Here is a 14,669-nt window from a genome sequence, read left to right on the forward strand (position 1 = left end):
ACTGGATATGGTGGCAAAAGAGATTAGGTGGGCATGTGTCATAGGCAGCTATGAAGACTGGAAAAAAAGAGACAATCCTACACTTCCCCAAAACACAGACATATGGAGAAGATATCACGGGTTTGTGTCAGGTTCCCGTTCCAAAACTGCAGAAAATGAAAGAGGAAGTATCAGCAATAGCTCTGTTAGCCATTCCTTAGAGTCACATAGGAAATGTAACCCACTGCCATGGGGCTGGGTAAACAGGAAGCCAAAATAAGCCCATTCATGTTGCTAGCTGCACCGGGCGATGGCTCCCACATGTTTCTGCAGCATCTGGATGCATACCAACTGCAGACTGGAAGAACCCCATGCAAAATCCTAGAAATGTCTCAGAAGCATTTCCAGTCCTCAGAAAAATGACACATAGAGAAGCGTCTGCCCCACGGTTGTGTAATCAAGAAGCTGGAGAAACAATAGATTGGTATGCTGCCAGACAGTGCCAAAAAATGGCTGACTCATGCAAGTATGCAATCTTAAAACCTGAAGTAATTAGTGGTAGATTCATGAGTGGGAAAAGAGTGCAATGAGGCTGCTGAAAGAAAAGCTGTCCTCATTGCTTGTAAGCTACAGGAATGCCTAAAGCTGCTACAAAAGCATCCAGCCAAAAGCAGAGCACAGGTGGGGTGGATGCAGTTAGCTCATAACGGAGAACTGGGAAGCCTAAAATAATATCCAAAGCAAAAGCATAAATACGAAGCAGAGAACATCAGGGAAGACCTTTCGTGCTGTGAGAAAAGCATGCACAGGATAGGAAAGTTTGCACAGCAAAGGCGTTAATATAATGCAAAAGGGAAAAAAAAAACCTCTGAGCTATGTACCAAGAGACAGTAGCAGCACTTACTTAGGAGAATGAATGCTAGGGAGACAGAAGGACATTACTAAATGTGTTAGGTTGCAAAGGCTTCCTTAGAGCTATGCCAAGGAGGGAAAGGAATTATAACCACGCAAAGCTGAATTAAAGCAAAGTAATGACCCCACGCTATTAGGCATAGTAAATTGCAAGTCAAATCAGTGATGCCAGCCACACCAAACCCTCTGCTCTCAGCTGCACTCAGTGCGTTCATCACCATGCAAGGGCCCTACATATGAAGCAAACAATTCATGGAGGCAATGTAAGCAGAATAAATTAAAAAAACATGGAAAGTGCTGAGCTAGCAATATTCGCTAACATCCTTGCAATGAAGCTGTTAAGCATATCGAGAAGTGTTTGAAGGGGAGGATGTCTTCCAGGCATACAATTGCCTTCATCTATTTCTATCTTTACAACTTGTGTCTCCAGGATTGACTACAGCATAAAGAGAAAAAATAATTGGAGCAGTAGGGGGAACGGAAAAGGGAGACATCTTTAATGTCAGGGGCTACCACAAGTCGCACAATATGGATGCTGAGAAGCCAGCCAGCCGGCCTACCTCTTCCTGAAATCTGAAGTAACTTCAACAAGCACTAAAAGAGTGTTTAACTGAATGGCTACAATCAAGGAAATATCCAGCTTGGTGAGAACAAACATACTCATAGTACATGCGGTATTGACAAGAACTGTTGGATGGGGAAGGAAACCACCTCACCATGTTCAGGAAAAGAGCAGATGCAAATGGTTGTGAGCACCACTGGGATCAGATGTGAGCTGGGAGAGCATCAGTGCTGTCAGCAAGACGTATTAAAAGGACTCTGCGGGATCAGTGTAATGGCTGCTGATGTTCTGGGGGTGGAGGCAGAGGTTGCGTGGCAGAAGCTGTGATACATCATGATCCCATCTTCACCTGTCAGTTAGAAAGAGTCAGGGAATAGATCTAGAGCTGAATAAAACCATAATGGTGTGGGGATTGTTTGCAGTACCCTCTACGAGACATCTGTTGATCTCCCACTGGCCAGGACCAACCTCAGTAATCTAAAGCGATGCAGCAGTTTCCTACTCTCAGATGCACAGACTCCATCCAGAGTCTGCTGGGATTTGTAACTCATCTGACAACTTTTCTTCTACAGTTTTCACATATGTGCAAGTCATTCATATCGCTCCTGAATAAAGATGCAATATGGACAACTGGTATCATCACAGGATGCAACTATCACATATGTGAAAGAGCAGACATTTAATTATCCCACCTTTAATAAAGAAGCAGATATATAACATACTGCTAATGAGTTTTCTACTCCTTAGAAAAAGACACATTCCACTTGCTAACCTATAGCTCAACTTTATTATCTCCAGCAGAACAGAGAGATATAAACAAACAGAAAAGCTAGATCTTTCAACAGTATCTACAAGTAAAAGTTTGCGTCAGTGTAACCATGAATAGGAAATCACCTGAGCGGAAAGTGATCATAAACTATTGTCAAGCACTTTGGATTGCTGCTGGCAGCCCCACATCACCTTCAGCACGTGCCTCTGAAGGTTTCATGCTAAGTTTTAGGTATCCAAAATGAAGAAAAAGGTTGTCATGGTTGTAGCTGCCACTGTACACAGGCCAGAACTATGGCAGCTGAATATGAATCTGACAGAAATAATGTAAAGACACAGAAAGGCTCATCCAAGCCAAGTTCACCACTTAAAGGATTTGGAAGAAATCCAAGATGAAATCATGTAGTGACCTTCATTTATTCTATTAGAAAGGCCAGAAAGCAAGGGAAAATTTTCCCATTTTCAAGAGCACTGTATCTACTGAGGAAGGTTGAATGTACAGGAAATCACAATACTCAGATTGCGGGGAACGGACACTTTCTTTGGGAATGGTCCAGCTTTTCTCTAGAGCTGCAGTCTGTGTAGAGGAAGCCAATAATACTCTGTCTTGGCCAAATATTACAGAGGCTAGCCAGCATCTGATGGTCTGTTGTGGCATGTATAGAGCAAGCAGCAAAGAAGTGGAACCACACTATTCTTCCCACTGTCCATGGGGAGAATAGGAATGTGCCTCCTCACCCCAAATCTGGCTATTTGGGCTGCCGCTCAGACTTCTGGTCAGTGGATGAGCTTAAAGCAATGAAGCAGGCATAATATCCCATGCAGTGGGAACACAGATCTGTTTGCTTGCAATCCATCCTCAAAGTTACTCCCTTCAATCCTCACAGCAGCATCGCCACCAAATGGCAAAGCCAAATTAGCACTTAAAATGCCTGAAATTTTATTAATGCCAAAGGAATGAAGAAAATACATAGAGTCTCTGTTCCTGAATGGAGAAACAATCTCACAGAAGCCTCGCTCATCTGCTTCCATCTTCTGATGCCCTGAGCAGTGGCATCATTAGTGTGACTAGCAGCAATGAAAGGAATCACAGAGAAATGGAAGACACATGTGAAAGCCAAAACCTCTCATGAGTGATGAAATAGACACCTCCCAGAACTACCAGCAGGAGAAGGTATTCCTATCAGACTATTTCCTCTGGACATACTGGGTTCTGGGATGCAAACTGTTTTCATGAGCAGATTAGGTTCCTGCTCATGTAATATAGCATTTGTAAACACATATTTCCCTGAAACCTCAAATACTTTAATCTGCTGTGCACAGAAGACATGGAGATAGCAGTGAATTACATACTCTGCAGACCTGATTGACATGGCAGAGATTGAAGCAGAAGAAAAAGAGCAGTGAATGTGGGAATAGATACAACACCCCAGAAAATACATTGCAGAAGAACTCAAGAAGAATGCAGTCATCTGAGACCACAATACACCAACTCCAACATCAAGCCCACTTCCAGTTGTACACATGAGGCAGTACGGTACGCTGTCATGAAAGAACAGCCCCTTCAGACACAGAGGAAAACAGCCTTGTTCCCAAAAGAAGGGAGCAGAAAAAAGGAAATTAAAAAGTGGTACCTTCTATATAAAATGAGACAGATGTTAAGCATGTACAGTGGTACATTAAAGGCTCATGCATGTTGTGCTATTCATGTTTAATGCTGTGGTCTCAAATGTGACAGAAGCTACAATATTGAAGTGCCCAGCTGGGACTTGTCATATTCTCAGGCAGAGAATAATGTCACCTTAGCAAGTGTTGTATGAGAAGTGCAGGAGACAGAGATAAATCTGCAGCACCATAACGCTCAACTGCAGGCAGCAGGCAGTCAGGGTGTGAGGTGGGGAGAAGGCAGGGAGGAGGCAGGGAGCAGCAGGGCCCCAGCCCATCAGGGAGCACAGGCAAGGCATGTTAGGCTTCCCTGCCTGCTGCATAGGGCAGAAGGAACAGCATACCTGATGGCTCTTGGAAGCTGACCTTATAAATACATCCTTTGAGGGAACTGCACTGAGGGCAGGAATAAGCAACTGCCGTTCATCTCTGAAGACTGTAAAAGACGGTTTGCCAATGGCAAGCTTTTCAGCCTTGGACAGCGGGCACCCACTGGTGCAGCCACCAAGTCTGCAAAAAGTACCAACCAAAAGAAACCCACTTATAGCCACTCAGCAGGAGATACATGCCCAAAACTGAAAAATGATAGGACATCCACTAATCAAAAAAGGGCCTAAGCTCCCATCAGCTTTGTTTTCAGGCTGCTGTGGTAAAATGAGCCTAGTTGTTTGAAAACTATTTGGAGACTGTATTTTTATGGGCCTTCTTCTAAGGCCAAGGAGTGCTTGGGTTGCTTGTGGGATAGCAGATTTAGGTGCCAAAGTGATGAGTAGGAAAGGGTGTGTCATACTGACACTTCAGACTAACCTCCTGTCATGTAAGGCTTCTGCAGAGCACTGCAAGGAGGGGATTCCCCATTGCCAGACTTTCTGTCCTGGTGTTTCTAAAGGCCATTTTAGTTACTGAAAGTGACACCGAAATTGCAGTAACACTTACACTGTTTTGAATATAATAGTTGATCCTTTATGGAGAAAAATTGGGGTGTCTTTGATCTGGATCATCTCTCAGGTGTTTAATACGTATCTTGATACGGCATAAGACAGGAGTTAGAGAGAGAATATTTAAAGAATGAACCAGATAAAACAAGATGTCAGCCCCCAGTTGCAACATTTCTTAGGATAGCAGCAGACATATTGCTGTATTCCAGGTCTTCGCTAGCACTCATGACAGGAAGCTGCTGCACACAGGGAGCTCTGCAGGGTCTTGTCACTCAGACAGCAAATATGTTCTGAGAGGTGTAATGTCTTTTTCTTCTTGCTACATCTTTGGGCAATGCAGATACGATCTTCAGCTACCAGCTGAACAATAAATCAAAATGCTAGAAAAACAAAAGCACTACCGTGCAAAAAAGACAAATAAAGCACACTCCCTCCCTAAGAACAATTAGACACAGAATAAAAACATCCATCAGCATTTTTATGAGTTCAGTATTTTTTTTATTGTCATTGATGTCAATTGGCTTTAAAACAAAGCCTCAGCTCCACAGTTAAAAAGAATACATTTGCCATGTTAGTCAAAATCAGTCTTACATGATCTTACCTAAATTTTTGGACACAAAATGCATAGTCGAAGCAAAAGGTTGTATTTCTGTTTTAGACACTTACATCGCGTTATGAATAATAAGACAATAACTTCCTTTCAGGGTTAATGGCCATTAACTGGAACCAAACGACGAAAACACTCCTTCAGCAGTGTGGTCTCCTTCCACCATCTGCTGGGTTTCCTTTGTTACTGCATGAGTTAAAAGTCAAATTCTGTATTAAGAACACAATTACTTATTCAATCTCCTCCCTTTCCCTCATCTCTCAGATATATTTTGTCACTTATGAAGTCCTGAATGAAAACGTATTGCTAATCCTCACTGAAATATTGTATCTTAGCAAATTTATTGCCAGATATGAGGGTATTTTTTAAGAGAAAGGAAAGGTTTAATTTGTTTTTGTGAATATAAAAAAAAAAAGTCATTTTGGTTATATTACTTTCTAAGGCAAAATAACATTTTACTGACAAGAGCAGGTCATTTCTTATCCCTAACTGACTCTTCATTAACTCTATATTACTCTACACAGGTACGAGCAGGATTTTAGCTTGGACTTCATATCATAATCCATGACTAATCAAGTATCTCTTGCAACATTTTATTAACAGTGATTCAGAAATTAGAAGCTGCACAAATGTTTCTTCTCTTAAGAGTCCAGGATGAATCTGACTCAATGCTGTTTAGGTGGGAAAAGTACTTACGTAATATGAGCATATATACATAGAATTATAGAGAGATGAGAAATGTTGAATTCCCCTTCTACACACAAAGTCAAACATGCACATGCCACAATGCTACTTTTAGACTTGTTTTTCTTAGTAGCAGCACATTTTAGGATGCCTTACAGTCCAAAATATAGAGCTAGTTAGCATTTCTGCATTTAGCGTCAAAAACTATTTATCAACACGGACATTTAGGACCTTTCTGGTATGTGAGAGGATCTTATCAGAAAGATAAAAAAGGAACATGCATTTTGGCCTAGTAATGATGCCACATCTAGAACAGGCTTTTATGATAGTTTGTCTGAGAACTTCCATACAGAACTAATCTAAGGTTGGAAATTTTCTTTCTGGCTTTTGTCTTCCAAGTGCTTTTGTGTGGAAAAATCTCACCAATATCTGTAAACACCATTTTTTTTTAAAGCACAGATGGTCAGAGATCTCTACAGTGGGTTTACAAACCTAACTCCTGTATCAGCATGTATTATAAAACTGGTTTCCCATGAAAAAGATTGCAAGATCCCCAAAGAAACAGCCTTGCTCAGCATTCGTATACACAGTGAGTTCAATGGAAACCAGAAGGGGTTTAGGCTGAGTTCCTATGCTTTGGAAAATGCCACCTCTTTTTTCTTGAAGAAAGACTTTTTTTTACAATATAGTGTTATGTCTACAGTGGCAAATTTCAAGAATTATGCAACACTGAAAAAAAAAGGAGCTAATTAGATGCAGTGACAGGAGGTGGAGGTTGAAGAAAATATCTTAATGTCAAGGTTCTCAAAGATGGGAAAGTTATTTCAGATGCTTCCCTTTTTTTGGCAGCTACTAGAGGAGAGACGTACTTTCAGAAAATGATTCAGCTTCTGAATGCTGGGTTCCATTAAAGGGTTTCTATTGCCCAAAACCTGATGACTAGTTATCGTGGTCTTCAGGTTTTGTGAGTATTGTGGTACATTTCCCTGAGCATATGAATGTAGTAATAAATACCTCAGCAATGTGCTTTGAGGTTTCACATGCTATTGTCTATCAAATGCTTCAAATGGACTTTAATGGCAGACCTCATAAATGTGTAAAAGACTACTATTATTATTTTTTACAAGACTGAGATTTAGGGAGCAAAGCAAAAAAGAAATGCTGTGACAATATGATAAATGCCTCTTTTTTGCTATTCCTGTAGGGGCAGCAGGAAAAGAACCCAAGGCAGACCTGCAAGGCCAAGGTAAATGAACTAATTAATTACTTAATGTTTTAAAAAATCCACCTGCTGTCTTCACAATGAAATTGTAAAAGTGAGGCATTTCTAAAAATGAGCTGATCTGGGGGGTTCTCCTTTGATCTCACTGTCTTTAAAGTACACTACAAAACCTGAAGAGATTGTAACCCCTTGGAAAACCTTTCGCAGCACCAAACAAGAGCCCTCCTCTGACTGAAGATATCCTGCAACCAATTAAGAAGGCCTTAAATGATGTCGGAATGAGTCAGGAGTTTTGCAGAATAACTGGCATGCTTCCACTTGGAAAGAATCACTGGGAATATGAGAAAACAGGGAATATTAGCCATCCCTATTAAAGACAACAGCATTAGGAGCTGTTTTCAAAACACTGGAGCTTCTTCTTGCCTAATGCTTTCAAAGCTGCTGCTCTCAGCTAAATTGATGAGTTGTTCTGTGTCTTTATTTTTAGTATGGGAAATCCAAAATAAACTTGGAAGTTCTTTGAAGTCAAATGCACAAGTCAAAACGTGAAAACTACATCTTGGCACAACTGACTTCTGCTTTTTTCTTTGTGAGGTTAGTTAAACTGGCATAACCCACAGTACTATGGAAGATGAAGGAGAATATTTAAAACTGTTTTCCCTTGCTTTATGTTGATGTAAAAGACTGAGAGATGGAAGGCAGCAGTGCTCTGGGCCTTTCACATCCTGAGTTCCCACTGAGGAAGTAACCTTGCTCTCAACCAGTGCCTAACCAATTCCTCCAGTCATCTGAAAATCAAAGATAAGTTCTCTGTACCTAGTGGACTATCTTTATGTCCCTTTAGGAATGGACAACAGATTAACTTCAGCTCATTCCTGAGAAGCTACTCACCTATGCTGTTCTCTGAAACCGAGGAGCTACCAAGTTCTTCATACCCTGCATTCTGAAAAGACAGAGTTGAAAACCTTCACATTGGCAAAGAAAAATACCTACGGTTGGAAATTAAGTGAAAGCTTCCTCCCTAATGCCTGCCCCCTCTTCCTTCTTTCCTCCCTCCCCAAAATAAAGTGGCATTTTGCATTATTCCCATGGAAGTAAGTAAGACTTGGATTGGTCCTTGTGGTTTGTTTTGGTTACAATTTGGGATTTTTTTTTTTATCCACCTTCCTGTAGTATTACTTTCAGTAAGAACACCAGGACTTTTAAAAGACTAAAGGCTGCCAGGGTTGCAGCTGGTAAATTTTCATGCAGAAGCTACAGAGTATTTTCCCCACTACAGTAGATCCTCTTATCTGGTTCATTATCAGTAGCATCCCCTGTACACTAAAATCCAGAGGCAGCAAAATACTCAGGCATGTACTTAGGGATAAGCTCATGTTTACATGATTTGCTAGATGAAGACCTATAGATAAAAGCTGTTACGGAGAAACCGTGATACCATATGGACATTCTCTTAATTGTCACATTTCTTCCAGATCTACATATGTTTTTCAAGCTGAACACTGGAGAATCAAGGATTATGTACATTTCAACAGCCCCTTTGCTTCCTGCAGAGCCAATGGTATAATCTATCTAAGCTTTACCACCAGGCTCTGAGTCCTAGCAAGGGGGAGAGGTCAAAAATGAATGGTACAGGCTTATGGCTGTATGGAAAGTCCTATTTTTTATTTTTTTAAAGGAAAGCAAATGGGGTCAACAAATGGAAAGCATTTTAATTCCAGCCTGTACAGCAAATGCTTTTCAGCTACATGAAGCAGATAAAAAATGACTCCAGATTTCAGCAGTGTCCTGTCAAGTAGGTTAGCAAAACAAAGACAGATGGCAAAGGATTATATCTAATTCTTTTTCCTAATTTATCTTTTCCTGACCATTCCACTGCACGCAGTCTAACTAGAGATTTACCAGCTTAACTTCCCCTCTACAGCGCACAGTGACAAACTGCATAGTATAGATTTGCAACTTCCCATCATTAGGAATGTTTAATTGGACACAACTGCTTTTTGTCAGCTGCCTTTAAATGCTGCTTCTGAACGACGGATGTTTACAGTGTTAGAGCAGTAGAACTCTAGCTTCACTTATAAAGCAAACATCCTAAAAAGCCCAGGAATATCAGAGTGTCTCTGGTGAATGTTGCTGTCCTGCTCAGTCAAAGAAGAATTTCAGGCTGGAATCTCTGATGCAGATGTGGGTAATCTCACAGCACATTAACAGTACTGTCCTAAAGATACCCTACTGTTTCTTTCCTGTGCTCCTTTTCCCTGTGCAGATAGAGAAAGGAAGCCTGTAGTACTTCCCTGATAATGCTAAAAGCATGCAGTCCATGACTGGCCCATTCTGCAGTCACAGTTTCTCATTGCCTGCATGATTTCGTTCTTCCTCCATTCTCACTTAATTATTAAAAGTTTTGGGGTTTTTTTTTGAAAATTCTCAATGGTTTTTGAAGTCTCTGTTTGCAAATGCCTGGCTTGAGACATACTGAGCCTGATCTTCCCAAGTAATGATGATGATCAGTAACAGCTCCTTACAGAGTCAAAGGAGAACTGACATTATTCAGCAAAGCTTCATTTGTAGTACCTTCAGGGAAATGGGAAGAGTACATCCAGCATAAGGTCTGTGCTGCCTCTCTGCTTCTTCTAATTGCTTTTACACCTCCCTCTGTATTAACACCTCTTGAAACCTCCAGATCTGGTCTCTCATTTACATAGTCGTTTGGTTTTCTGTGCATTCATCATACTTTTAAGATCCTAAATTTATCCAGTTAAAAAATACAGGAAATGGCAGTTACCTTTCCTTGAATAGCTTTCGGTTTACTTTCCTATCTTCTCTTTTTCTCCATTACCACTTGCTTTTTTTGAAATCAGAAAAATATCGGAAAGCACATGTCAGTGACAACAGCACCATCTTCTGTTCTGCAGAGGTTATGAAGTCTTCACTATGAGATGGCTCTGGTTTGAAAATTTGGAGGTAGAGGCGGATCTAAACTAACTCTTCCTGAGTTTCAATGTCTGAAAAAGTCTGAATGTATGTGGGGAATTATGGGTACATGAAAGTCTACAAAAACATTAGCTCTCATAGCATTTATCTCTGTGAGCCACCTTTAATTTTATCTTTTACTCTCCTCCTCATAAAAGCTCAGTGGCAAAACCGAGGCTATTTTTGCTTTCCTCCCCTTTGGCTTTACACATTGCCAATTTCCAGTCTTATTTGTTTATTTATTTATTTACCACAATTAACGTTATCCTTACTCTCTACCAATATCACTGCACTGATTGTCACCAGCAGAAAATACGCAGCCCAAATTGATGGCAAGATATGTATGGGCAGGGGATCAGCTTATCAGTTCATACAGAAGGCCATAGACCACAGGAGGTTATAGACCACGTGCTGCCTATAATTTGCATCAGTGTGGCAACAAAGGGAAGTTTGGGATATAAAAAAGGAAAATGAGGTGGGAGCACAAGAAAAAGCATGAAGAATGAAGTCCTAATTGAAAGTCTAATGTATGGACAATTAAGATTGGCAGCATGGGTAGGCTGGTGTGGAAATCAGTGTCTTGGTATTAGATAACAGCATGGGGAAGGATAGACTAATGAGTATGGAAAGGGAAAGGAAAAAGCAGCAGTATGTGTTTGATGTAGCACAGAAGAGGGAGACAGCAGAGGGACATAAAGGAAGAGGTGGCAAGGTCAAAACAGCAGGCTAAGTAACAGATCTAATTAGGGTAAGATTGCTTTTGTTAAGCCAAGGAAGGGGATGTGGGACAGGGACAGCCCAGACAATAATTGTAAGCATGTGGGTAGACAGGAATGGGCCTGTTTTGGTGACAATTCTACAGATAGAATTTGCAAGATACAGGGTTTGCTCATCTTTCACAATGGAGTTTATACACCGAGCATGATGTTCCATGGTATGGAATATGCCTTTGGCTAGTTTGAGTCAGGTGTTCTTGCTGTGCTCCCTCCCAGCTCCTTGTGCACCTCCTCATGGGCAGGGCGTGGGAAACTGAGTTCTCGACTTAGAGTAAGCACTACTTAACAACAACTAAATCACTGGTGTGTTAGCACCATTATTCTCAGATTAAATCCAAAATACAACGCTGTACCCACTACTCAGAAGAAAATTAACTCTATCCCAGCTGAAACCAGGACAACCTAGATGATACATATATCTTATAGTTGGGTATGAACATTTACCATAGCATCCGGTCTCCTTCTCTCATCTACGCTTCTAACTGCAGGTGCTACCTTAAAGTGAGAATCACATACAAGCTATGTGCACTGCTGTTATTTTTTGCCCAACAGCACTGAGGAAATCTAGGAGAGGACATGAATATACCTAACTATCAGTAAGAATTGTACAGAGCACATCTATGCTTTTCATTTCATTTTCCCATTTTATTGTGGGACAAGGATGTGGTGGGAAATCTCCTGCATGACTCTTTTCAGAAGTCTCCCATCTACTTCTGCACACAGTGGGAGAGGAGGCTGTGTTACGTACCCAGCGCCTCTAGCGATCTTACATGGTGCAGACACGCTCCCACGAACACCAGCAAGGAAAGAAAATCACGCTCCTTATTAACTGTGCAGAATTACCTGTAAATATGCAGGTAGTAGTATGGCACTATAAGAGTTTTGATGAGAGGAAAGGTATTTTGTGCAATCCAAAACCACCATCAACACAATTTAAAGACAGACACTTGGCCTGGACTCTATAATCTAATGTGGCGCCCCAGTACCTCAGCAGTGGCTTTATGACAACAGCATGACACATACTTCCAACATCGTAAGTGGGCATTTCCAAGCCTTGTAACTAATTGTCTGTAGTTTATACTGTAGTTTTGTCCATTATCCTTTTCCACTACAACCAACCACTGAAATGATCATCCATGGGTTTCTCCTAGGACAGAATTGACAGTTTATGTGATCACAGGGGAAAACATTTACACCAGAACAAGTGTACGTTTGCCTAAAAGCGTATGCAGTTAGCTAAGGCACTGATTTTTTTAACTGGGGGTGTGAGGAAGGAACCTCAGTCCTCTTGTGTTGCTAAATCGGTGTAGCATTATGGGTCCTGATGAAAACCAATTATCATTAAATATCTGAGTTCTACAACCAGACCCAACTTGGTCAGCTAGTTATGTGCTGGAAGCCCAAATCATCATAAAAGGTGCTGTTATAAAGTTCAGATAAGAACTAACAATAATAACCATTTCTCATATCTTTCCTGCCTCCCATAGGCTCAGTAATGGTATTAAATGGCACATGAAGACTCCAAAGAAAACAGAATGGGACATGGTCTTTGGTGAGGTAGGGACATGTGTTGGAAGTGCAGAGCTGGAAAGCATAAATTTAGGGTCCTAGCATTAGGACACTTAACGAGTATGGCAGGAGGGTGGGAATGCTGTGGCTCCTGCCATTTGAAAATTACAAAATGCTGCTCGTTGTTCCTTTTCTCTTACTTCCATGCCCACCTTTTGGGGTTTTGTTTGTGTGTTTATCTTTCTGCACCACAATCCAGGCAGAAGCTCCCCAGCCTGGTCTCCCACTGGCTTAATTTCTCACCTTCTTCTTTTTGTCTGACAAGACGATCTGCAGTGAAACAGTTTGAATTTAAATGCTGGTGTTTAACTTGATGTAATAAGACTTTAGACTTGACGCCCCACTGTGATAAAAATAAAGGCAAGAGAGAATCCAGGCAATAACGGAGAAGCAGCACAGCACCTAGTATTTTATTCTGATTTGATTACTGCTTGTTGTGCAGACCTTTAATGCTTCATTTAGTTAAAACTTACAGGTGCCTGGAAGGGAGAGCAATACTGTAATGAAGAAGGGATACCCTGCTTGGCATGTTTTCAAGCCTGATGAAAGAAACACCCACAAATCATCAGACTGCATGCTGTAAGTAAGAAGTGGAATAATTACTAAAGACACCAGAGCAAATGGAAAAGCAAACAAAATGTATTATGGCATGAGATTTCAACTGTAAGCATCCTAGTTACTAACACACATTATACCCATTCCTCATCTGAAAAATGTTTTTGTGTGTGTACTAGGGTTTACTTTATGTTTAAATAAATGTATCACTTTGCACTGTTTTCTTGAGCTTTTTCTAGATTCTGTTTTTATACGTAACTGAACACATGCAGAGTGGTAAGGAAACCATTTTAGCTAGTGGGTTTATAGCCACACTAGAGGTCCAGTTCCAATGAGAAGCTTCAGACATTTTGCAATCAGGAGACTTTCAAAGATAACAAACTCCTAAAAAAGTTTGGGGAAACTGGATAGCCAGGAGAAGAAGCAACTCTACTCATGTGGTTCGGAAGGTGATCAGGTGAGAACCTACACCAAATTTGTCCATTGCTTTCATAGGAACAGAAGGTTCCAGGTCTGTGTTTTCCTATGACTTCGTCTTAGAATCATAGAATAGTTTGGTTTGAAAGGGACCTTCAAAGTGATCTGGTCCAACCCTCCTGCAACAAACAGGAACAACTCCATCTAGATCAGGTTGCCCAGAACCACATCCAGCCTGGCCTTAAATGTCCCCATGGATGGGGTACCCACCACCTCTCGGCAACCTGCTCCAGAATTTTTACCACCCTCATTGTAAACAATCTCTTCCTTATGTCCAGCCTGAATCTCCCCTCTTTTAGTTTAAAACCACCACCGCTCATCCTATCACAACTGGTCCTGCTAAAAAGTATCTCCCCATCTTTCTTATAGGCCTCTTAAGTACTGAAAGGCTCCAATAAGGTCTTCATGGAGTCTTCTCCAGGCTGAACAACCCCAGCTATCTCAGCCTGTCTTCATAGGAGAGGTGCTCCAGCCCTCAGATCACTTTTGTGGCCCTCCCCTGTACCCTCTCCAACAGGTCTGCGTCTTTTCTTCTCAGAGAGTATTCCCAGCGTTTTTCATGTGCCGATCTCTAACTATTTTTCACAGGAACTGTAATCTTGCATACTGAATTTACATGTACTGAAAATCAGTTTGCTTTTCCTGGTTACGTTTTGGCTGCACCATGACATTAAACAGCTTGGGAGTTGTTCTCTGGCCCCAGAGCCTCTGGGCCTCATAATAAGCCAACAGCATTGAGCCAGCACCCAGGAAAACCTCTGGTGTGGTGTGATGACAGTGTTAGATGGGTTTCAACTTATATTGGCATAAATGGCCATAACAGGCAAAACTGATGGGAAAACAGAGCATTTTGCGTGTTACTGCTGCTTGATATTGTTATGACACGCATGAAGCATAGAGTTTCTAAGGCGCACAATGAAGAACCTTCACCCCCTCAAACCCGGTGCCAACACCTAGGATGTCTCTGTTAATCCTTCCCGTG

The 14,669-nt window shown here is 41.3% G+C and overlaps 1 long non-coding RNA gene across 1 annotated transcript; it reads left to right on the forward strand.

Annotated features, from left to right (window-relative positions):
* Positions 1 to 12,185: 12,185 nt before the first annotated feature.
* LOC133278681 (uncharacterized) lies at positions 12,186 to 14,381 on the forward strand. The gene is made up of 3 exons (XR_009746645.1): positions 12,186 to 12,292; positions 12,574 to 12,655; positions 13,142 to 14,381. It is a non-coding gene; the product is annotated as an uncharacterized LOC133278681 (long non-coding RNA).
* Positions 14,382 to 14,669: the final 288 nt, after the last annotated feature.

Source organism: Pezoporus flaviventris, unplaced genomic scaffold, assembly GCF_033815535.1.
Source record: "Pezoporus flaviventris isolate CSIRO_AGI_PZ_B2104156 unplaced genomic scaffold, CSIRO_AGI_Pfla_v1 ptg000066l, whole genome shotgun sequence".
In the NCBI taxonomy this organism is placed as follows: Eukaryota; Metazoa; Chordata; class Aves; order Psittaciformes; family Psittacidae; genus Pezoporus; species Pezoporus flaviventris.